We start from the raw sequence: 12,757 nt of genomic DNA, 5'->3' as shown, positions 1-12,757 counted from the left end.
CCCTTAGCTGATCTCACCCATAACTAAGAGTTGATACGACCCAAAGTCGAAGACTTGATAAAACAATTTGTCTCACACAGAAAAGTCTATTGATTAGATAAATCTGTCTCCCACATATATACCTATCAGTTTTGTTTCGTCTTTTGATAAATCAATGTGAACAGGAACCAACTGATATACCAGACTTATATTCCCGAAGAACAGCCTAAAAATATCAATCACCTCACAAATAATCTTATTCGTATGGTAGCGAAACAAGATATTGTGGAATCACAAACGATGAGACGAAGATGTTTGTGGCTACTTTTTATCTTGCCTATCGAAGATTAAATCTCGAGAAAATATTAGAGAAGAAAGTACTAAATCACGATAAAAAACAACAAGATCACAACATGCAACTACAGAGAAAATAGTTGGGTCCTGCTTCACAATCCCAATGAAGTCTTCAAGTCGTTAACCTACAGGGTTTTCGAAAAACCTAAGGTTAAAGGAGAATCGTCTCTAGTCGCAATTAGTATCACACAGGAGGTGTGGGGATTAGGTTTCCCAGTTGCTAGAGTTCTCCTTTATGTAGTCTTCAAATCAGGGTTTTCAATCAACGTTACCTTGGTAACAAAGCATTCACTATTCACCGTTAGATGAAAACCCAATTAGACTCAAGCTAATATATTTCAACCGTTAGATTGAACATAGCTTGTTACACACAAATGGAAAATGACTTCATGTAGATATGAGTAACCATACCTAAACTTGCGCACCTTTGTTGGCTCAACAATAGTTAACCGAAGTTAGCCATATGAACACTTTCATATCAACCATATTCATATTAACCATAACTAGTTCAAATTACTCAAATGAAACTAGTTCTAGATTTGTTCAATTGTTTATATTCTCATAATAGTATATAAGACACAATTGAAGCAAAATCGATTTTGATTCACTCGAATCAATTCATGAACATTATAGCCACGGTTTGCAAAAAATTGCATTCCTCATTATATAAATGTATTAATTCATGAACAAACCGATTTTAGAACATAACCTACTCAAGTATGCAAACGGGTACGCATACCTAAGTGGCTGGACTAAGTTTGGGTTCGCCAGTACGCGAACGGGTACGCATACCAACAGACTCAGTAAAGTCCCGGAACTTGAACCTAACGCCAGTACGCGTACCGGTATGCGTACATAGTTCCCGGACCTAATTATTTATGACTTAACGAAATAAAAGGTTTATGGGATGAGTTGTTTAGTCCAATTCGATTTCGGATAAGAGAAACTAAGTTAATTATGATCTTAGTTAGACTTATCGAAGTGAGGTTTCGATTATTCAAATCAAATTGAATGCCTTAACAAGAGATGCTAGTTAACTAACCTAGTACTTGTCTTGTTTAAAATTGAAAGGTATAAATTTATGGATAATTAGAACCTGATGAGAAAAATAGAGTTATCTTTATCTTGGTCTCATCGAATAAGCGATTTTTTTGTGCAATCGGTTTAGCAAAGGAACTAAGGTGCTTAATTGATTTTTGGTTTGCTAAACTAAAGTGGAAAAATTGTTTCGGATAATTGTTTCCTTGATAACATATCAAAATAAAACTACTTGTAGCTTCGGTTTTGATATTGGTTATCAGAACATGGTGTGTGGAACCCTCATGCCTAACTCTACAGGTTGCAAGTCTATTTTGAGATTTGTAAGATTCTTTTCGTGTTGTCCTCTATTTTTTTCGTTTCTTTGTCATTTTGTGACAAAAAGGGGGAAATATATGGAGTAAACAAGTGATACTGGCATTGATTTTATATTGATTGGTATCGCTAAGGAAAATAAGATTGGTGATTAAACGTTTATCTAAACGAAAGAGAGAAGGCACAGACTAAGAGGGAGTAACATATCATATTAAGTGGTGTAACAAAGACGTGCGGATTGAATATCTACCTATCTTCCTTAGGGGGAGTATTAGATTTGTTATTATAATGTCAACAATGACATTTTTGAGGATTGAATGTATGCAGTTTACTGTGCTGTTAAATTCGGGAATCAATCATATGTGTAATGAATTCTTGTAATTTGTTTATCCATATGATGTAAGAGTTTTGTCACTAAAAGTGACAAAGGGGGAGATTGTTAGATCATATCTCGGTTGAACCCATCAAGCATTGGTATGTCAAGTTTGGTTGTCATATTTTAGTGAATCAAAACTCATGTTAAGAGTCGCTTGATTATGTATTAGAGTCAACTTCATATAGGTTAGCTTGAAAGTATTAGGACATGAGATATTACAAGTATTGCGAAGATTTGAAGATGTGAAGAAGCAAGGAGCTACAACGACAACAATCATCCTTCCACTTGAGGTTAGTGATATTTGACTTGAACTGTTTCATTCCCTAACGCGTCTTTCAAGTCGTGCATTTTGAAAACAAAACTGCGAAGCATATTTGAACTCTAGATAGACATAGTATTAAGGAACACAATACGAGGTTTATTGCTTAACCATTAAACTTTGTAGATAAGACATCGCCATAATTATTTGAATGATATTGTGATTATGTATGGGTATGAGGTGAGGATTTCATCCTAGGGAACAATGTTTACATGTGTTCTAAGGAAGTAAGTTCATGAACTTGTTTGTGAATCGAAAAGGAAATCGCCAGGCGTTATTGGGATTGTTATTCATTGCATATCTTGTGAACATCTAATATGTGTGATTTAGTAGAACCGTTCATGACTTGTTTGTGTTCTTGGTAAAACTATTCACAAAGGCCTGACTTATGTATTGGTATGACTTTTATTAGTGAAACCGATCTTAAGTAATCACCTGAGATGGTATGATCATGTTTGTGATTTTATGTCTGACCAAAACTGGGAAAAGGAGAACCGATCCTAGTAAGATGTGAAGTACATCACAAAGAGGAACTTATCCTAGTAAGAGGTGCATTACATCAAAAATGGGAACCTATCCTTGTATGAGGAGCAACAGGTTTATAGCATAAAGGGGAACCGATCCTATGGACATGTGCAACACGTTTTTAGGCAGAAAGGGGAACTGATCCTATGGACATGTGCAACACATTCAAGTTAGATACCATATATATGAGGGGAACCGATCCTAGTACCTAGTCAACCGAATTTTGGAAAGCTAGTGTGACTATGCACAGTACTCACATGGAGGTAGAACCGAAACTTGTTTTAGTAGAACCGTTACACCCATGATTTGTGATTGAATGTTATTTGATCAATCGCATAGTTTTTGAAAGCCATATGAACCAATTCTCAACTTGTTTGGAAGTGTGGCAAATCGGTTTCAAGGTTATAAGTATGAAAGAGAACTTACAAAGTTAGGATGTCGACATACTTTGAACATGTGCTTTAAATGTTTATTATTTAATTGTTCAAAGTTATTCCTTAATAGCTAAGTGAAGAGAATCCCATGATCGAAACATAAATAAGTTAAAAATATTTTAATTAAGGTTAATTAATTTCATTTTTAGGAAAATAAGAATTAGTAATGTGCATTTACTAATTAAAGATTTTCTGAGAGATTTCGATTGTTATTTTTGGGCAGAGCATTTCCAGGAATTATGGAAACCGAATTTGTGCTTTAATGAATATCTTGAGAATATTTTCGGTTTTGGAAATTCCTTGGTGTCCAAACTTCCTAGTCTATAAATACTGAAGTTTGCATTTCTAGCAAACTAATCCTTTGTAACATCAAACTACCTCTTGTTGTGCTGCTACTGGTGAAGCCGCCTATTCGGAGAGGAGAGTAACCTAATTAGGCGAAATCTCTTACGACTGCTCAGTTTAAAGTCTTCTTTGGGATTGAGAAGCTCTAGTCAGTACTGTTGGTGGGAAACTAGATAATTGCGGTTTATCTTTTGTTTTCATTGATTTGATTGACTAACGGTGGTTGAACTTTGATTGCACCTAGTTTGTTTATTCTTGATAATCTTCTCTTCTGATATAAGATTCACTCAAACTAGTTCAGAGTTTCGACGGGGATCTTTAGACTGTTGTTAGTTCTAAAGACGATCTTGTGATAATCCACTGTTAACAGACTCCATTCTGTGCGTGATTGATCACAAGAGATTCAAGTGATTGTGTGCAGGTGTTTATTGAAGATCTAAGAATATTTGAAGACGAAGAAGATATTGAAGATTTCTGATTTGTGGTTTCATAATCTTTGGTGTGCACAATACTTATTTCGGTAAAAAGAGGATCCAATTAATAATCGGTTTTATCCTTGTGATAGAATTGGATTGATTAATTGAGTAGATCGGCATCAACATAATTCTTTGGATTAAGAGTGTTGATCGCAAAATCTTAACGATTACTTTGGTAATTGAACATAAGATAGATCTAAGGACCTGACGAAGGAGTTTATGTTAAGATAAACAGAAGAGCCTTTGTCCGACTCATATCACTTGGTTGAAGAGAGTTGATACCAAACAGATTTGTTGTTCCTTTACTGTTTGGAAGACGAACCAAAGGAATTGATCCAAGTACGTCACTTATTTATAAGTTGGAGGCGTGGGAATACAGCCAGAACTAGGTGAACTATAGGTTTAGTTGCTTGGTCTCAACTATACGAAGTTGGTGTAATTTTGTGTAGCGGCTTAATCCTGAGAGTATTCAATTCTGGACTAGGTCCCGGGTTTTTCTGCATTTGCGTTTTTCTCTTTAACAAAATCTTGCTGTGTCATTTACTTTTATTTTCCGCATTATAATTGTTTTATTATAATTAAAGTGAATCACACAAACGTTAATTCATATTTACTTGATAAGTGAATCCTATTGTGTTTGTTAAGTCCGAACCTTTTTATCAAGTAAACATACTTTGTTGTTGTATTGTATCGATCTCGTATCCGTAGACGATTACACGAAGTGTGAACCGATTAGTTGTATTATCTCGAGTCAGTCCATAGACAATCACTTTCGGAGAAAGGACTTATAGGTAGGAAAAGTTTTAGATTGAGGTATATTTGTGTGCCCTCGTCTTTTCAATTGGTATCAGAGCAGGCAAACACGAAAAGATCTAACAATATGTGTTTGGTGCGATCCAACCTATAAAAATGAACTTGAGTTCACATGAATCGACTTCAATTAACATACTGCCAAGATTTAACGGAATAAACTATCTATGGTGGAAATCTGCTATGAAATCTTTTCTTCAATCACGAGACTTTACTACATGGCTATTAGTCATCGATGGTTACAATTACCCAATGGTACAAAATTCGGAATTGAGCCTAAACTCTTAGTGGATTTTCCAAACGAAGAAAAGGCTTTTGATAAGCAGAATTCAGATGGTTTGAATGCGATTATTCATGTTGTAAGTCGGGATTTACAACATCATGTTTCAACATGTCAAACTTCGAAAGAAGCTTGGGATAATCTTCAGATCGTATTCGAAGGAAATACATCAAAGAAAAACTCTAGACTTCAAACTCTTATGTCCGATTGGGAAAATATTCGAATGGATGACAATGATACCTTTGAAGAGTTTCATTTTAGACTCTCTAAGATAATCAATGCCTCTTTCTCTCTTGGAAAGACTATTTCTGAAAAAGATATAGTATGCAAAATTCTAAGATCATTGTCGTCTAGATACGATTCCAAAAAACATGCAATCATTGAAGCAAATGATCTTTCGTCTCTATCTAGAAGTTCACTAGTTGGTAAACTGAATATATTTGATCAAGAAAATTTGTCTAAACAAAAAGACAACCTGGCCTACAAAGCTTTTAAAAAGGTTCCGACTCAATATTCGGAAAACTTTGTAGATCAGGAAGATCAATCCACTGAAGATGAAGCTGAATCAAATCATCATTTGTCTCTTATCACTCAACGATTTAAGAAATTGTTGAGACATAGAAAAAGAGAACCATCTGTGACAAAAGGAAAACATGTTCCTTCACATAAGCGTGAGGACACCTGGGATGATGATGATATTATTCCTCAATGCTAGAACTGTAGAGGTTTTGGCCATATTTCTCCAGATTGTCCAACCAAGGACACACAGTGGAAAAAAAAGCTTACACTGCCACACTTGATTATTGTCCTAATGAAAATGATTAAGTTGATGAGATAGATCATGTTGAAACCATTGCAGAAGTCTATGAATCTGATAATCTTCCATCTATAGACACCCAAGAAGAGTTTTCCCTCTTTTCGAGGAGTTATTTCCATATAAAGATAAAAGAACTCATCTTCTTAAATTTGACATTGTTGAAATAAAATCATCGCTTGATCAACTCAAACAGAGTTTTCTGAATGATAAAGAAAAATTTAACAAGCGACTGAAGAAAATCGAGGTTACTTAATGCTCTGAAAAAGTGCAAGTGTCTAAATTGATCTCTGATATTCAATATTGTCAAGATGAGATCAGGAAGTTAAAAGCAGAAAATCAGAAACTGAGAGATAGACTCTATTGGTTGGAAAAATCATCATGTATGAATGCTTCAAGAGACAAGAAGGTAAGACCAAACAAATTTGTGAGATCTAAATCCAGAGAACATAATTTTTCTGGTGTTTGCTTCTTGTGCAAGCAAAGTGGGCATTTTCAAAGGGAATGTCCGGATATTAAACAAAGAGAGAGACTGTATAAAACCAGAAAATCAAGATCTAAGTTTAGGTCAAAGGTCTCTTCGAAACAAGAGAATAAGATCTTCGAGCATCAAGATGTCACAACGAGATTAAGAGATGAATCTAAATGCTCAAAATCATTGTTAAAATCTTCAAGGGAAGAAAATTCAACAACCAAATGGTGATAGCCTAACCGGTCGTCATGGATCCTTACTTGTTACCCTTGAAAGTATACAGTAAGGATATAGATGTAAATATTTGATAAAATATTTCTAAAAAAAAATTGATTTTTCGGTTATGATTTTAATTAAAATAATATTCTCAAAGATCTTTGAGAAAAAGTTCTAGAGCTTATAAGAGGTAAGATCTCTTACTTCATTTTCATAGACATCTGACAAAATGTCTACCTCTAGTTGCAACTCTCACAAAACCGAAAAGGTTTGGACTATATTGTTTCCTAACAAGAAACTTCATCCCGAGTCTTCTGATGGCGATTCTGATTCATCTCCAGAACTTCAACATGATGTTCCTAATGAAGATATCTCTTCTCTCAATGATAATCTTCTCAAGAATCTCTCACTAAAGTTGGATCTAATTTTATGTGAAGTAAGGAATATGGAAAAGGATTTGCGAAAGGAAGTTGAAGAAGTCAATGACAATGTTGTAAATCTTGAATCAAGACTTGTGATCATAGAAGATGATTGGAATCCGGTATCTGCTGATCCGGCTTCAGTTTTGCATCGATTTTAGAGTTTCAAAAATGAAAAATAGACATCAATTTTTGTTGATTGTATTGGTCTATTATGAATAAAATTATTTGTTTTATAATTTTCTTGTGATAGTTTTCGGTTTACATAGCCTGTGCTTGAATTCTTTTATATTATTTCTATGTATGTTTATGGGATGTTTGATTTCGGTTTTACTACCTTAATATTCGATCTCATATGTTGTGAAACCTTGTGGTTTGGGTGACTTTTTGATTTAGCAGGATTAAGTTCTAGCCCATGTTGGTAGGCTTTATCAAAGAATCATGAGGGGTTCTGGCAGAAAGAATATGTGAAAAAGTCACAATATGTTAAATCGGTTTTGGTTTAGCATAAAAGCATATGTGTTTCGACGGTTTTCGACTTTTGCTTGCAATTATTAAAACCGATTTTCAACCTTTCTCTGGTAAAGGCTGGTTGTTGTTATTCTTTTGTTTTTACATAAGGATGACAACATAAGGATATTTCAATACCAATTCTCCCTGGACGAAGATGCAAACTTATAGGAGAAGTGGATGCGAAATTTGAGGTAACAATCTTGTTAGTTAATTGCTTTCCTATTTAAGAAAAGCATGAATTTATTTCATATATATTTATTGCTTTTGTTTAACAAAATTTCGGTACACTTGATGTTTATTCCATTATGTGATGTATGGATGTATGTGTGATTCAGTTGGTTGCGGTTAAGAAAAACTATTTTTATATTGCTTTATTGTGTGGTATCAATTGTTTAGGCTTACAAAATTTCGGTGCAATTGCGGTGCTTTAATGTTTATGTTGTTTCAATTGCTTCCGGTTGAGGTGAATAATTATGCAAGTTGATTTTTTTTTGGTTTGTATGAATTATTTATGACTTAACGAAATAAAAGGTTTAAGGGATGAGTTGTTTAGTCCAATTCGATTCCGGATAAGAGAAACTAAGATAATTATGATCTTAATTAGACTTATCGAAGTGAGGTTTCGGTTATTCAAGTATAATCGAATGCCTTAACAAGAAATGCTAGTTAACTAACCTAGTACTTGTCTTGTTTAAAATTGAAAGGTCTAAGTTTATGGATAACTAGAACCTGTTGAGAAAAATAGAGTTATCTTTATTTTGGTCTTATCGAATAAGCGATTTTTTTTGTACAATCGGTTTAGCAAAGGAACTAAGGTGCTTAGTTGATTTTTGGTTTGCTAAACTAAAGAGGAAAAATTGTTTCGGAAAATTGTTTCCTTGATAACATATCAAAATAAAACTACTTGTAGTTTAGGTTTTGATATTAGTTATCATAACATGGTGTGTGGAACCCTCGTGCCTAACTCTACAGGTCGCAAGTCTATTTTGAGATTTGTAAGATTATTTTCGTGTTGTCCTTTATTTTTTCGTTTCTTTGTCATTTTGTGAAAAAAAGGGGGAGAAATATATGGAGTAAACAAGTGATACTGGCATTGATTTTATATTGATTAGTATCGCTAAGGAAAATAAGATTGGTGCTTAAACGTTTATCTAAACGAAAGAGTGAAAGCAGATACTAAGGGGGAGTAACATATCATATTAAGTGGTATAACAAAGACGTGCGGATTGAATATCTTCCTATCTTACTTAGGGGGAGTATTAGCTTTGTTATTATAATGTCAACAACGACATTTTTGAGGAATGAATGTATGCAGTTTACCGTGCTATTGAATTCGGGAATCAAGAGTATGTGTAATAAATTCTTGTAATTTGTTTATCCATATGATGTAAGAGTCTTGTCACTAAAATTGACAAAGGGGGAGATTGTTAGAGCATAGCTCGGTTGAACCCACCAAGCGTTGGTATGTCAAGTTTGGTTGTCATATTTTAGTGAATCAAAACTCATGTTAAGAGTCGCTTGATTATGTACTAGAGTCAACTTCGTATAGGTTAGCTTGAAATTATTAGGACATGAGACATTACAAGTATTTCAAAGACTTGAAGATGTTAAGAAGCAAGGAGCTACAACGACAACAATCATCCTTCCACTCGAGGTTATTGATATTTGACTTGAACTGTTTCATTTTCTAACGTATCTTTCAAGTCGTGCATATTGAAAAAAAAACTGCGAAGCATATTTGAACTCTAGATAGACATATTATTAAGGAATACAATACGAGGTTTATTGCTTAACCATTAAACTTTGTAGATAAGACATCGCCATAATCATTTGAATGCTATTGTGATTATGTATGGGTATGAGGTCAGGATTTCATCCTAGGGAACAATGTTTACATATGTTCTAAGGAAGTAAGTTCATAAATTGTTTGTGAATCGAAAAGGAAATCGCCAGGCGTTATTGGGATTGTTATTCATTGCATATCTTGTGAACATCCAATATGTGTGATTTAGTAGAACCGTTCATGACTTGTTTGTGTTCTTGGTAAAACTATTCACAAAGGCATGACTTATGTATTGGTATGACTTTTATTAGTGAAACCGATCTTAAGTAATCACCTGAGATGGTATGATCGGTTTTGTGATTTTATGTCTGACCAAAACTGGGAAAAGGGGAACCGATCCTAGTAAGAGGTACAGTACATGATGAGTGCCAAATAGTGTATATATCTATCCCTTTTTGTTGGCATTTTAACTCATCTTTTGTGCATTAATTCTACATTTTATCCCATATTCTGTATTTTCATTGTTTTCAAGAATAAATATTTTTATTAATTAATTTTGCATTTTTAGGTAATAAATAAAGTTCGGATGAGTCGCGGAGCGAAAAGAGCAGAAAAGTAGTGAAAAGCCGGGAGAAATTACGCAAGGAAGCCGCGAAGAATGGTGCGCACAACCTCATTTTCTACACACAAAAGCGCCTCCGTCCTCAGCCATCAGATCATTTCTCAGAAGCATCCGACGGTCGCTCCTTGCTGAGCATCAAAATCTGATGTCTCTGCCAAGCACCACAGCGCTGAAATTCCAAGCCTTCAGATTAGATGGTAGTTGAATCCAACGGTAGCTCCCTTGCTGCGCATCGAAGTTTGATATACCCGCCTAACACTACAGTACCTAACTCCATCAAGTACCGTTCATTTTGTTGTATCATATAATCCAACGGTCGCTCATCGCTTGCCTCCACATCACCGTCCGATCTACCTACCAGCTTCGCATCCAATGACTCAGCGTTGCAGAACATCAAATTCGATGGACCCATCTAACACCCTAGCGACCGAGCACCTACACCCCAACCAAACGGACCCTTCTCCCATTCTATCGCACCCATCTCCACCACCACCCACCCCTCTGCAGAACCATCACCCTGCTGCAAACCATGTCCGCCACCGTACCACCACCTTCTCCACCTCTGTCACCACCTACTCCCTAACCACCTAACCACCCCTACACAGCTAAACCCATCATCATTATCGAGTTATACTTCTCCATCAACAACCAATTTCTTCTCCTCTCACGCCACTGCCCTAGGTGTGAAGTAGGTGAAATAGGTTGATGAGAATGAGAAATTGAAGGCATGGAAAGGAGCAGGAGAGCCATACAAAGCATGGGTCGACATCAAACGGGAGTTGTTGTGTCAAATTGGGTGAGTAATCTCAAACCCTAGCCTCAACTGTTTTGGGGGAAATTGGGGGAAAATGTGTAAAACTATAAATTGAGCGCTGGGGTGTTGTGGAAAACTTTATGTTTGGGTTAGCCAACATCCAGGACTTTCAAGTCCTGTTAATTTCCATGTTCAGTTCATATTTTGCTCTTGTTTCATCCACTGTTAACTGTTACTGTGAGGTTATTGTTGTTGTTTTCTTTTAATTTCAGTGTTACCATGTTTTAGTTTGTCACCTTGCTTCCAATCCATGTTCATTATGTTCTGTTAATGTTGTTTTCTTTTTTAGTTCAATTAGCTGCTATGCTTGATGTTCATTGTTAATGTTTTTCACTGTTAAATGTTCCTGTCATGTTTGTTTTACTGTCATTTGAAGGAATGCTAGGCTAGATTTCTTAGAAGCTTTGTGCTGATTGTGTAATGGAAGAAATCAGTGCTTAAAGCAAGCTGATTTTCTTGCCATTCCCTGTGTATGCTTAGGTTGCACTATGATTGAGCATTGGGAGAAACTAGTGCTCATAGCAAGCTAGTTTTCTTCCCATTCTATTAGTTTGCCTGTATTCTGCCTAGCCTTGCTTCATTTCAGCTTCATCACATCTCTGCCCTTGGCCTTAGGCCTTGGTTCATTCTTGTTTTGTTTTGCTTTTGTTCACCCTGTTGTTGCTGTTTAGTTCTTCCATTGCTTTGCATTGTTTGTTTCCCCTGCTGCTACTTCTTTTCTTGTTACTGCACTTGGCTTGCTGCAACTCTGTTGCTGCTGCCTTCCTTGGCCTTGCTGTGCACTTGCCTCTGCTGTGCAGTATTGCTGCTGCCTTCACTTGCTGTGCAGCACTTGTGCTGCTGCTGCACTGCCCTCCCTGTTGCTGCCACTCCACTTCTCCTGCTGCTGCCCTGCCACTTCTTCTCCTGCTGCTTCCTCCCCAAAGGCCTAACTAAAGATTCAACCAACTGAGCCCAAAAGCTCAGTTCACTCCCAAGCCTTTGAAGCCCAGTTAAGGCCAAAGCCTAGTTCATTACCAAGCCCAAGTCACACTTCAAACTGAGCCCAATTCAGTCAACTGTGGGCTTAACCAAAGCCCAGTTGTTTAAGGCCAAAGCCCATTTGCATTTCAAAGACCAAACTGAGCCCAAGCTCAGTTCATTTTATTATGAACAAACCCATTAGCACTCAAAGCCCAATTTAAGCCAAAAGGCTTCTAAGCCCAAAGCAAATCTAGGAACCCAATTAGCTAAAACACTTCCGAAACACACCCGATCTCTGTGGATCGACCCGTACTTGCACGAGCTACAACCGACGACCGTGCACTTGCGGTATTACTGTAGGCCCCCGTTTTTATTGCGCTTAATTTCTATACCCTTTCGAGGCCTGCCAAGTTTTTGGCGCCGTTGCCGGGGATTGGTGCTGTGTTTTATCTATGTTTTTCTTTAGCTATTTTGTATTTCATTTCATAGCATTTGCATCTGCATCTGCTTCACTTCATTTGCTGTTGGACCTGTTGTTCTGAACCTGTTTTTCCTCTGCTGGGACGCCACCAAGGAAAAGAACCAAAACCCAACTGGGTTTTTGCAACAATATCAGAGCAGCTGGGCTGTGCTAAAAAGGTAAGCCTAAACCCATTCCATTTGAGAGAACCCAACCTGTGGGCTTCCAAATTTTTAATTGTGGGCTTGTAATAATTAACCCAATTTTTTTGGGCTTTTTATCTTTTTATTTTGGGTTTGTAATAATTTATTTGTGGGCTTGTTGTTTAATTTGTGGGCTTGTATTTATTTTGTGTGGGCTTGTTTAAATTCTTCCATTGGACTTGTATTTTGGACTCTGGGTTTAAACCTAGCTGAGCTTATAACTGATT

This window comes from Papaver somniferum, chromosome 4 (genome assembly GCF_003573695.1).
Source record: "Papaver somniferum cultivar HN1 chromosome 4, ASM357369v1, whole genome shotgun sequence".
NCBI lineage: Eukaryota > Viridiplantae > Streptophyta > Magnoliopsida > Ranunculales > Papaveraceae > Papaver > Papaver somniferum.
Note: the sequence above shows the minus strand (reverse complement) of the source record.